General features: G+C 46.1%; 1 protein-coding gene across 3 annotated transcripts in view; it reads left to right on the plus strand.

The window, feature by feature from the left end:
* Positions 1 to 12,838, plus strand: part of c30h15orf39 (chromosome 30 C15orf39 homolog) — a 96,408-nt gene that overhangs the window by 45,028 nt on the left and 38,542 nt on the right. The gene's annotated exons all lie outside the window — the stretch shown is intronic.

The raw sequence follows: 12,838 nt of genomic DNA on the forward strand, positions 1-12,838 counted from the left end.
CCAGGGAGCACTGGGGGCCAGGTCATTTTTAAGGCTGGATTAGATAGATTCTTGATTGTCAAGGGAGGCAGAGGGTTATGGGGGTGTAGACAGGAAAGCGGAGTTTCGGCCACAATCAGATAAGTCATGATCTTATCGAATTGTGGAGCAGGGTCAAGGGGCCTTATGGCCTGCTCCTAATTGTATGTTCAGCAATCTTCCTCCACATCCAAATTGAATCATTGAATTTGTACAGTACAGAAGGAGGCCATTCGGCCATCGAGTCTGCACCGACCCTCTGAAGGAGCACCCTACATAGACCCACCCCCGCCCTATTGCCGTGATCCCAGAAAGCCACCTAACCTACACATCTTTGGACACCAAGGGGCAATTTAGCGTGGCCAATCCACCTAACATGTAGCACATCTTTGGACTGTGGGAGGAAACTAGAGCTCACGGAGGAAACCCACGCAGACATGGGGGGGGGGGGAAAGTGCAAACTCCACACAGTCACCCAAGGTCGAAATTGTACCTGGGTCCCTGGCGCTGTGAGGCAGCAATGCTAACCACTATGCTACCCATAATTCTCAATTTGATATGCATAACTGAAGAAGACAACTGTTGTAAATTAAAATAATATCGCCTTTCAGTGTCGAGGGAGTTCGAGCCATCTGCCCACAAGCAGCAGTGCACCAAAGCTAATTTATTTCCTTCAAATGATATCTGGTCCCTAAGACACCTGATACATCCCAGCTATTTAATCGGGATGTGTCAAAACTGGTGAATAACCGATTCCCAATTAGTTTGACCCCAAGAATAGATGGGGTCTCGTAGTTTGATTAACATTTATTCAATTATGTGAATAGCTGCGAGCTAACCTCAGCTTTGGTTTACATACAAAATATGGATTTATCTTCGCTTGTGAACACAAGAAGTAGCAGGTTTTCGGGTGGCAAAGATCTTTAGGCTTGCCTCTGGCTTTTCTGTCCGACTGGAGAAATGTCTTCTCATCTTCTTTAGGCCAATCCACCTACCCTGAACATTTTTGCGTTGTGGGGGTGAGACCCACGCAGGCACGGGGAGAATGGGCAAACTCCACACGGACAGTGATCCGGGGCCGGGATGGAACCCAGGACCTTGGTGCCGTGCTAACCACAGCGCCACCCTGCCACCAGAGTTATTCGTTCTTATCTTATGGAGGGGGAACTAGTTACTGGTGTGTTGGCCTATTAATGAGCATTGATGCGATGGGGGAGCAAATGACGTTGCTGACATAAATCAGAGGACATTTGATCTGCTTTTTGGGCAGCACGGAAGCATAGGCAGCAAGGTAGCACAAGCGGCTAGCATTGTTGCTTCACAGCGCCTGGGTCCCAGGTTCGATTCCCCGCTGGGTCACTGTCTGTGCTGAGTCTGCATGTTCTCCCCGTGTGTATGTGGGTTTCCTCCGGGTGCTCCGATTTCCTCCCACAGTCCAAAGACTGCAGGTTAGGTGGATTGGCCATGATAAATTTCCCTTATGAGACCAAAAAAGTAGGAGGGTTATTGGGTTACGGGGATAGGGTGAAAGGGAGGGCTTAAGTGGGTCGGTGCAGACTTGATGGGCCAACTGGCCTCCTTCTGCACTGTATGCTCTATGTTAACCATCCTCAAGGTTCCTTTGTTCGTTAAATGCCCATTGTTTTAGGGCGACATGGTGGTGCACTGCTTACGCACGGCACCGAGGACCCGGGCTCAATCCCGGCCCTGGGTCAGTGTCCGTGTGGAGTTTGCACTTTCCCCCCCCCGTATCTGCATGGGTCTCACCCCCACAACCCAAAGCTGTGCAGGTTAGGTGGATTGGCCACGCTAAATTGCCCCTTTATTGGGAAAAACAGAATTGGGCACTATAAATTTTTTTTAACGTCCACTGTTTTCAAGAGTTAATCACATGCTTTATGAGTGTAGATGTTTTGTTTGCCTGAACTCCTGCTCATACAATGTCTTCTTTGTTCTTTGATAATTTGCTTTATCAGCGCAGGGATTTTCCCACATAACATTTGGATATCTTCATATAAGCAACAGTTGCTCTCTACATATAAGAATTCTAAACAATGTCTTTTTTTGTCAATGGTGTCCTTGTTACAATCTCATTGTTGCCAGAGCAATCACATTCTCCCTTTGCAGACGGGCATAACTTTCATGGGAATTTAACTTTTGCCCCTGTAAACTTTAATTTTAGTCAGCGGAAGACAATGATTCAGAACAAACATGCTCATTAAAAACATTGCCAAGTGAAGGCCAATGCTTCCTTGCAGTTTTCATAAAACGGAAATATTATTCTAATTTTTAATATTTGTATTTTCATCTGATCAAGACAAGGCTGGGAGTGGGATACGTTTCCATTGACTCTGTCTGGTCCTTCCAAGTTAAGTGTAATTGGACCAAATGAAAAAGAAACATGCTCCTACATAGCTCAGTCACATCCCTTAATTTGAATTGAACCCCCCCAATTGCATTAACAGATTTGTAATCATCTTTCACGACCTCAGCTCAGCCCAAGATTGGTTTATCAGTAATTATTTTTGAGTCACTATTGTGAAACAGCCAATTTGCACACAACACAGTCCTGCAATAATAAATGATGCTTGTATCTGTTTAGAAGGTGCTGGTTGAGGGATGAATGTTGGCCAAGGTGCCATGAGAATTCTACTGCTCATCTTGGGATCCACCTCCACCCCTGAACGTGCATTCCTCTCCCTCACCTAATGGCAACATCGTAACTTCAATTCAGCTGGATGTTTTGATTTTGATTTGATTTGATTGATTATTGTCACATGTATTAGTTTACAGTGAAAAGTATTGTTTCTTGCATGCTGCACAAACAATGCATACCGTACATAGGGAAGGAAGGAGAGATTGCAGAATATAATGTTACAGTTATAGCAAGGTGTAGAGAATGGATCAGCTTAATACGAGGTAGGCCCATTCAAAAGCCTGATGGCAGTAGGGAAGAAGCTGTTCTTGAGTCGGTTGGTACGTGACCTCAAACTTTGGTATCTTTTTCATGACGGAAGGAGGTGGAAGAGAGTATGTCCGGGATGCGTGGGGTCCTTAATTATGCTGGCTGCCTTTCTGAGGCAGCGGGAATTATAGATAGAGTCAATGGATGGGAGGCTGGTTTAGACCATAAGACATAGGAGCGGAAGTAAGGCCATTTGGCCAATTGGGTCCACTCCACCATGGCTGATTTCAACTCCATTTACCCGCTCTCTCTCCATAGCCCTTAATTCCTCGAGAAATCAAGACTTTATCAACTTCTGTCTTAAAGAAACGTCCCGGCTTCCACCGCCCTCTGTGGCAATGAATTCCACAGACCCACCACTCTCTGGCTGAAGAAATTTCTCCTCATCTCTGCTCTAAAGTGACTCCCTTTTATTCTAAGGCTGTGCCCCCGGGTCATAGTCTCCCCTGCTAATGGAAACAACTTCCCTACGTCCACCCTATCTAAGCCATTCATTATCTTGTAAGTTTCTATTGGATTCATTGGACTGGGCTACATTCACGACTTTTTGTAGTTTCCTGCGGTCTTGGGCAGAGCAGGATCCATACCAAGCTGTGATACAACCAGAATGGTGCATCTGTAGAAGTTGGTAAGGGTCGTTGCTGACATGCCAAATTTCCTCAGTCTTCTGAGAAAGTAGTCGTTGGTGGGCTTTCTTAACTATAGTGTCGGCATGGGGGGACCAGGACAGGCTGTTGGCGATCTGGACACCTAAAAACTTGAAGCTCTCGACCCTTTTTTCATTTGGATGGGGGAAGAGCAGAGTATCAGCGTACCGGTTGCCTTCAATTGTGCCTGCTGAAGTCCACACAGGCAGGTCTAGCAGCCTTGTGAGTTTGAAGAATAAGAGGGTCACTGGAGCAACATGAAGAATGGCATTCTAACATTCCTCTGTCTAGCTAAAGAGACGGCTGCAATTAGCTACTTAGCAGATATCAGTCCGCCAATCTCCTGATCCGACCCAGAACTATGTACTCATCTAATAGCCTGAGGAAGTCTTTGTCTCCAGGATTCAAATTGGAGAGACATTGTTCACAGAACAATGCCTTTGAGAAGAGGACGTTTACTGCCCCTCAGGACGTTATTGGGGTGTGAGGTCTGAAGCGAGTAATCAATCAAATAGATGCAAATCTGCAGAAGTAACCTTAGAATTTGTATGCCATTTGTGTTCCTTATGGCAGGCTGTTGACACTCAATTAGATTACCAAATGTTTCGGAGGGAGGGAAGGTATTGTTTGTGATGCACAGGTACTGGCCTTGCCGGAGAACTCCACAGCCCAGGAAGAAATAATGTTCTGCCTTCTAATCTTTGTGAATAATGTTTGATGTGGCCCCTCATCAAATGCCTTCTTGGAGTCTATCTGAACAACATTTGTATATGGTTTCTGTCATTCCAGATTTGAAGATGTACTTTCATATTATTTCCATCACTGGACAATAATGTTTTCTGTAGTGATAACGGCCTTTGCCTCAGAGCAAGTAATGTCTTTGGGAAGGTGGGATTTGGGGTCCCCGGGAGCGTTTTCAGATTTGCCAGGGATTCCCAGGAGTATCTGAACAGTTCCTTGGGAAAGAGAAGTTTAAAACCTCTTCCGTTATGTCCTGCACAAAATACGAAAATGCTGGACAATCTCAGCAGATGCAGAGTGTCTGTGGAGAGAGAATGGAGTCAGCTCTTCATCATCCAGATTTGGAACATTCGAGGTTTTAGAACATAGAACTTGTGCTTGCCCAAATTTAATACATAGGGTGCAGCAGTATAGGGTGAGGCCACACCTAGAGTACTGTATAGCATTTTGGTCTCCTTACTTGAGAATGGATGTACTGGGCAGCATGGTAGCACAGTTGTTAGCACTGTGGCTTCGCAGCACCAGGGTCCCAGGTTCGATTCCCCGCTGGGCCACTGTCTGTGTGGAGTCTGCACGTTCTCCCCGTGTCTGCGTGGGTTTCCTCCGGGTGCTCCGGTTTCCTCCCACAGTCCAAAGACATGCAGGTTAGGTAGATTGGCCACGCTAAATTGCCCTGAGTGTCCAAAATGTTGGGAGGGGTTATTGGGTAAGGGGGATAGGGTGGAAGTGAGGGCTTAAGTGGGTTGGTGCAGACTCGATGGGCCGAATGGCCTCCTTCTGCACTCTATGTTCTATGATCTACTGGCACTGGAGGGGTTGCAGAGGAGATTCACTAGGTTGATTCCGGAGTTGAGAGGATTGGCTTATGAGGCGAGACTGTGTAGACTGGGACTATACCCATTGGAATTTAGAAACATGAAATTATGAAGTGAATAGATAAGATAGAAGCAGGGAGGTTGTTTCCATTGGCGGGTGAAACTTCAGCTCAGGGGCATAGCCTCAAAATAGGAGGGGGTGGGGGGTAGCAGATTTAGGACTGAGTTGAGGAGGAACTTCATCCAAAGGTTGTAAATCTGTGGAATTCCCTGCCCAGTGAAGCAGTTGATGCTACCCCGTTGAATGTTTTTAAGGCAAAGATTGATCGATTTTTGAACAGTCAGGGAATTAGGGTTATGCTGAGCGGGCGGGTAAGTGGAGCTCAGTCCACACAAAGATCAGCTATGATCCTTTTGAAAGGCGGAGAAGGCTCGAGGGGCCAGATCGCATACGCCTGCTCCTAGTTCTTATGGTCAGATTGACCATTATAAACAGAAATAATAGCAGCAGTTATGGCACTGCATTTGGAGATATTGTAATCTCCTTGGATGGTGTGAACCTCTGCATGTGGAATTGGTGCAAATGCTCTGATATCAAGATTTATTTTGTTGCTGTCTAAGGGGACAGCACTTGCAGGGAACGCTGATTCATTACAGGAAAGCGATTGAACTACTGATAATGACTGTGATTCGCTCAGTAGCGCACTTGTCTCTGAGGCAGTGGTTGTGGGTTGTGAGACCGTGTCTTCAAAACTTAACAATAATGACAGTCTTTATTAGTGTCACAAGTAGGCTTACATTAGCACTGCAGTGTGGTGGCACAGTGGCTTAGCCCAGTGGGTGCTGCCTCACGGCGCCGAGGTCCCAGGTTTGATTCCGGCTCTGGGTCACTGTCCGTGTGGAGTTTGCACATTCTCCCCGTGTCTGCGTGGGTTTCGCCCCCACAACCCAAAGATGTGCAGGCTAGGAAGATTGGCCACGCTAAATTGCCCCTTAATTGGAAAAAAAAAAGAATTGTGTACTCTAAATTCGTTTCTAAAAAAGCACTGCAATGAGGTTACTGTGAAAAGCCCCTAGTCGCTACACTCCCGGCACCTGTTCAGGTACACAGAGGGAGAATTCAGAATGTTCAATTCACCTAACAAGCACGTCCTCTGACACTTGTGGGAGGAAACCGGAACACCCGGAGGAAATCCACGCAGGCAAGGGGAGAGCGTGCCGACAGTGACCCAAGCCGTGGGCAGCACGGTAGCACAGTTGCTTCACAGCTCCAGGCTCCCAGGTTCGATCCCTGGCTTGGGTCCCTGTCTGTGCGGAGTCTGCACGTTTTCCCCGTGTGTGCGTGGGTTTCCTCCGGGTGCTCCAGTTTCCTCCCACAGTCCAAGGATCCATAGATTCATAGAGCATACAGTGCAGAAGGAGGCCATTCGTCCCATCGAGTCTGCACCGACCCACTTAAGCCCTCACTTCCACCATATCCCCGTAACCCAATAACCCCTCCTAAACCTTTTGGTCACTAAGGGCAATTTATCATGGCCAATCCACCTAACCTGCATGTCTTTGGACTGTGGGAGGAACCCGGAGCACCCGGAGGAAACCCACGCAGACACGGGGAGAACGTGCAGACTCCGCACAGACAGTGGCCCAGCGGGGAAATCGAACCTGGGACCCTGGTGCTGCGAAGCCACAGTGCTAACAACTGTGCTACCATGCTGCCCCAGTACATCCATTCTCAAGTAAGGAGACCAAAATGCTATACAGTACTCTAGGTGTGGCCTCACCCTATACTGCTGCACCCTATGTATCGGGGAATCGAACCTGGGACCCTGGCGCTGTGAAGCTACAGTGCTACCATGCTGCCCAAAGATGTGCAGGTTAGGTGGATTGGCCATGCTAAATTGTTCATAGTGTCCAAAATTTCCCTTAGTGTTGGGTGGGGTTACTGGGTTATGGGGATAGGATGGAGGTGGGGAGGGTGCTCTTTCCAAGAGCTGGTGCAGACTCGATAAGCCGAATGGCCTCCTTCTGCACTGTACATTCTATGAAACCTGGTGCTGTGAAGCAACAGTGCTAACCACTGTGCTACCGTGCCGCCCTTTTGAAGACAAAGAGAAAGGCTGACATTCCAGTGCAGTAATGAGGGAGTACTATCCTACTGAAGGTACCATTAAACCAAGGCCCCATCTCTCGTCTCAGGGGCCGTACAAGTTCCTGTGACATTATTGTGAAGGAGAGCAGGGAGATTTCCCCCAGTGCCCTAACGAATGTTTATCCTTCAATCAAAATCACTAAACAAGGTTTTCTTGCATTATCACATTGCTGTTTGTGGAACCTTGCTATGCGTAAATCAGATGCAACATTTCTTACCTGACACAGTGGCAACATTTAAAAAGTGCTTCATTGGCTGTGAAGTGCTTTGTGATATTGTAAAAGGATTATAAAAGCCAGCTTTCATAGAATTTACAGTGCAGAAGGAGGCCATTCGGCCCATCGAGTCTGCACCGGCTCTTTGAAAGAGCACCCTACCCAAGCCCACACCTCCACCCTATCCCCATAACCCAGTAACCCCACCCAACACTAAGGGCAATTTTGGACACTAAGGGCAATTTAGCATGGCACCTCTTCTTGACTCCCTCCACCCCCCTCCCCATATACAGTACTAAGTGGCATTCAGCGGGACTATGACCATAGTGTCCTTCCTTGGTCTCCCTACAGACTTTGGCATGATGGTTAACACAATCTTTCTGCAAGAGATCTTTGTTACCCACTTCATCAGAACTAGCAGTGGTTCGCACTGCTGCCTCACAGCTTGAGGGACCCAGGTTCAATTCCGGCCTCAGTTTATTGTCTGTGTGGAGTTTGCACATCCACCCCGTGTCTGCGTGGGTTTCCTCCGGGTGTTCCGGTGTTCCTCCCACAGTCCAAAGATGTGCAGGTTAGGATTGGCCATTCTAAATTAGCCCCTTAGTGTCCAAAAGATTAGTTGGTGTTACGGGGATAGAGTGTAGTCATGGGCTTAAATAGGGTGCTCTTTCTAAGGGCTGGTGCAGACTCGATGGGCCGAATGGTCTCCTTCTGCACTGTAAATTCTATGATTCTATGACTATCATTCATTGTTATAGAATCTTCCTCCGCATGTATTGTGATGCCATTGAACTCTACCAGTCCATTCCTGTACCGCCTTTGTGATGGGTGGCATGGTAGCACAGTGGTTAGCACAGTTGCTTCACAGCTCCAGAGTCCCAGGTTCGATTCCTGGCTTGGATCACTGTCTGTGCAGAGTGTGCAAGTTCACCCCGTGTCTGCGTGGGTTTCCTCCGGGTGCTCCGGTTTCCTCCCACAGTCCAAAGATGGGCAGGTTAGATGGATTGGTCAGTGTCCAAAAGGGTTAGATGGGGTTACTGGGTTACAGGGATATGGTGGAGGTGTGTGCTTAGGTAGGGTGATCTTTCCATGGGCTGGTGCAGACTCGATGGGCCGAATGGCCTCCTTCTGCACTGTAAATTCTATTCTATGTCTATTCTAATCCACCTAAACTGCACATCTTTGGACTGTGTTCCTTTGTTGAACTCACTCAATATAACATGAACACGAGAAGGCTGGGCTCCCAAGTACTTTACAAGGACTACTAGACGTCTGCCACGTTCTTGCTCTTATTCTTGTTCAAAGACACACAAAATGCCACTCTGATTACCTATCACAGAAACTGCTGGAGTAAGGAGATGACGGAGGTTGAGTGGCACAGAAAATGGCATGGCAAAACCAGAGCTGTTCCTGGAGTACAATAATATGGACTCTCGTACACTTTCAATATCCTAGAATATTGACTCAAAGTCAAAAGACAATTCCTTGACTACAAAAGGTCAAAAACCGAGGGTCCACACCGCAGGAATTGGCCAAGGTCGACAGCATTGGGAGATGTTTGATTGGGAAACTAAAACAGAATCTGCCCTTAGCTTCGGTTGTGTTGTACTTAGGTCTCTGTTCCCTAATGTATCAAATGGCCAAAGTCTAAAATGGAGCCAGCGCAGTTCGTTGAATTGTTTCGCAAGATCCGAATGGTTTACAGTCTTCACAAAAATGGTCTGTTAGCCTTTTTATTCCTCTTTTGCACAATGCCAACAATTAAAGGATTAGCTGCTTGTTGTAAGTTAGTAATAGTCGTGCATTCCCAGACAGGTATAATATCTCTTTATTCCTGAAGGCATTGACCGCCTGCAAGAAGTTCACCTCCACAGCTGATTGGTCACCATCTTCCAATACTCTTGTCAAAGTAGTTAATCTTCAGAGGAACCTTAATAGTGGGTTGTAGTAAATTAAGATTCGGGTCTGATTTGGATTGGTTTGTTTATTGTCACGTGTACCAAGGTACAGTGAAAAGTATTTTTCTGCGAGCAGCTCAACAGATCATTAAGTACATGAGAAGAAAAGGAAATAAAAGAAAATACATAATAGGGCAACACAAGGTACACAATTAACTAGATAACACCAGCATTGGGTGAAGCATACGAGGGTGTCGTGTTAATCAGGTCAATCCATAAGAGGGTCTACATGCGCATCAATGGACAATGAAACTTGAGCCAATTTCGCACTTCCTGACCCAGTAATGAGGATCTTGGTTGTAACAGTCATACTGCAGCCCTAATGACATCCTAGCCATATCCTAGACCAGTGTGGCATGGATACTTATTGAATACACTTACAGACTGTCAGCAAACTATTATCCTCGGGGCTGGACTGCCTGAAAGGGTGGTGGGAAGCAGATTCAATAGCAACCCCCAAAAGGGGAATTGGAAAAAAAATAATTGCTGGGGGAAAAAGATGCAGGGCTCTGTGAAAGAGCAGGGGAGTGGACCAAAAATTGGACAGCTCTTTCAAACACTTGTCAAAGCCGAAGAGCCTCTTAATGTGCTGTCTCAATCTGTCATTCCATGTCAAGTTGTTCATATGTTAATATTTTTGAGGTACTGCCTAATTTATTCTCAGGATTGAATTTGTCCTTTTTTTTTGGTCTAACTCCCAACGTTCTTTATTTGAATGTGATCTCATCCAATTGAACTTGATGACTGGGTCATTAAATGTTCAGTGAAGAGAGGGCAGCATGTGACGCAGTGGTTAGCACTGGGACTGCGGCGCTGAGGACCCCGGTTCGAATTCAGGCCCTGGGTCATTGTCCATGTGGAGTTTGCACATTCTCCACGTGTCTGCATGGGTTTCAGCCCACAACCCAAAGATGTGCAGGTTAGGTGGATTGGCCAAGCTAAATTGCCCCTTAATTGGAAAAAAAATAATTGGGTACTCTAAATTTTTTTTTTTTAAGTGTTCAGTGAAGACTGCAATTCATACTGACTGTCGCAACTGACAATCAGCACGTTAAGTTTAACTAACAAATTTATTTCAAAAGTCAAATTAAAGGACATTGATTGTCAGATTGGTGTTACACCATACCCGCAGTTACTAGCAAGTCTGTTTCATTTTTACTGTGTGTTTGTCAATAATTACATTAGTTACTTTAACTATGCAAACACCATGACCAGAATTTGATATGCTGCCAGAGAGATTTCAAAGCACATGATAGGAACTGGGTAATTGTTAATTTTATCGGACACATGCTACACCTACAAAGATAGACACGTGCTTTGAGGGCACAGTCTGAAAAAGCTACGTTACAGGGGACAAGGTCCACTGCAAAAAAAGTGCTGTGAAAGTGGAAATAGCATTATTAAACCTCCAATTGAACAAGTGCAAAATGATTCTCATTGTGTCATGGCTGTTGTGGTTCAGCGATTTTTAGTAACCCAGACTTCGAGACAGAGTTCCAAGTAAACAATGCAATTAGCAATTCTATTCAGAATGTCGACTGAAGTATTTATTTCAACTTTATGACGGTGTGTGCTTCTGCATTTCTCATCCCCAAACCATAAAACAGCGTTATAATATTTTTTATGGCTGCCTAGGTCAAGATTCTCTACTGACTTGTTAGGTTGGTCACTGCATTATTTGGCCACACATCAAATAGCAATAATTGCCATCAATCCGCTGGTAGCATTCTTGACTCTGAATCATAGATACATAGAAGATAGGAGGAGGCCTTTTGGCCCTTCAAGCCTGCTCCGCCATTCATCACGATCATAGCTGATCATCCAACTCAATAGCCTAAACTTGCTTTCTCCCCATAGCCTTTGATCCCATTCTCCCCAAGTGCTATATCCAGCCGTCTCTTGAATATATTCAAAGTTTTAGCATCAACAACTTCCTGTGGTAATGAATTCCACAGGCTCACCACTCTTGTGTGAAGAAGTGTCTCCTTATCTCTGTCCGAAATGGTTTACCCTGACTCCGCAGGCTGTGATCCCTGGTTCTGGACACACCTATCATTGGTAACATCTTCCCTGCATCTACCCTGTCTAGTCCTGTTAGAATTTTATGAGTCTCAATGAGATTCCCCCCTCATTCTTCTGAACTCCAGCGAGAACAATCCCAACCTAGTCAATCTCTCCTCATACGACAGTCCCGCCATCCCTGGAATCAGTCTGGTAAACCTTCGCTGCACTCCCTCGAGAGCAAGAATATCCTTCCTCAGAGAAGGAGACCAAAACTGCACACAATACTCCAAGTGTGACCTCACCAAGGCCCTGTATAATTGCAGCAACACATCCTTGCTTCTATACTCAAAACCTCTTGCAATGAAGGCCAACATACCGTTAGCCTTCTTTACCGCCTGCTGCACCTGCATGCTTACCTTCAGCGACTGGTGCACAAGGACACCCAGGTCCCGCTGCACACTCCCCTCTCCTAATTTACAACCATTAAGGTAGTAATCTGCCTTCCTGTTTTTGCTTCCAAATGAATAACCTCACTAATCCAAATGATACTGCATCTGCCATTGGTTTGCCCACTCACCCAACCTGTCCCGATCTTGCTGTAGGATCCCTGCATCCTCGTCACAATTCATCTTCCCACCTAATTTGGTATCATCTGCAAACTTTGAGATGTTAAATTTTGTTCCCTCATCCAAATCATTAATATATATTGTGAATAGCTGGGCTCCCAGCACCGATCCCGGTGGTACCCCACTGGTTATTGCCTGCCGATTTGAAAAGGACCCATTAATCCCTACTCTTTGTTTCCTCTCTGCCAACCAGTTTTCTATCCACCTCAATGCACTTCCCCCAATCCCATGCACTTTAATTTTGCTCAATAATCTCTTATGCGGGACTTTGTCAAACGCCTTCTGAAAGTCCAAATATACCACATCGACTGGCTCCCCCTTGTCGACTGTACTGATTACCTCTTCAAAGAATTCCAACAGATTTGTCAAGCATGATTTTCCCTTCATAAATACATGCTGACTCTGACTGATCCTGCCACTGCTTTCTAAATGTTCTGCTATAAAGTCCTTGATAATGGATTCAAGCATTTTCCCCACTACCGATGTTAGGCTTACTGGTCTATAATTCCCTGCTTTCGCTCTACCTCCCTTTTTGAATATCGGAGTGACGTGAACTGCCCTCCAATCTGCAGCGACAGATAAGGGACAGTCATAAGGGACTGTGAGGGTGGCACGGGGGCAAAGTGGTTAGCATTGGCCGAGTCGCACGAGTATGTACGACATCTTCTTCACAGCCTTCAACACGTCATCGATGAAGATG

The sequence above is a fragment of the Scyliorhinus torazame genome, chromosome 30 (assembly GCF_047496885.1).
Source record: "Scyliorhinus torazame isolate Kashiwa2021f chromosome 30, sScyTor2.1, whole genome shotgun sequence".
NCBI classification, from domain to species: Eukaryota; Metazoa; Chordata; class Chondrichthyes; order Carcharhiniformes; family Scyliorhinidae; genus Scyliorhinus; species Scyliorhinus torazame.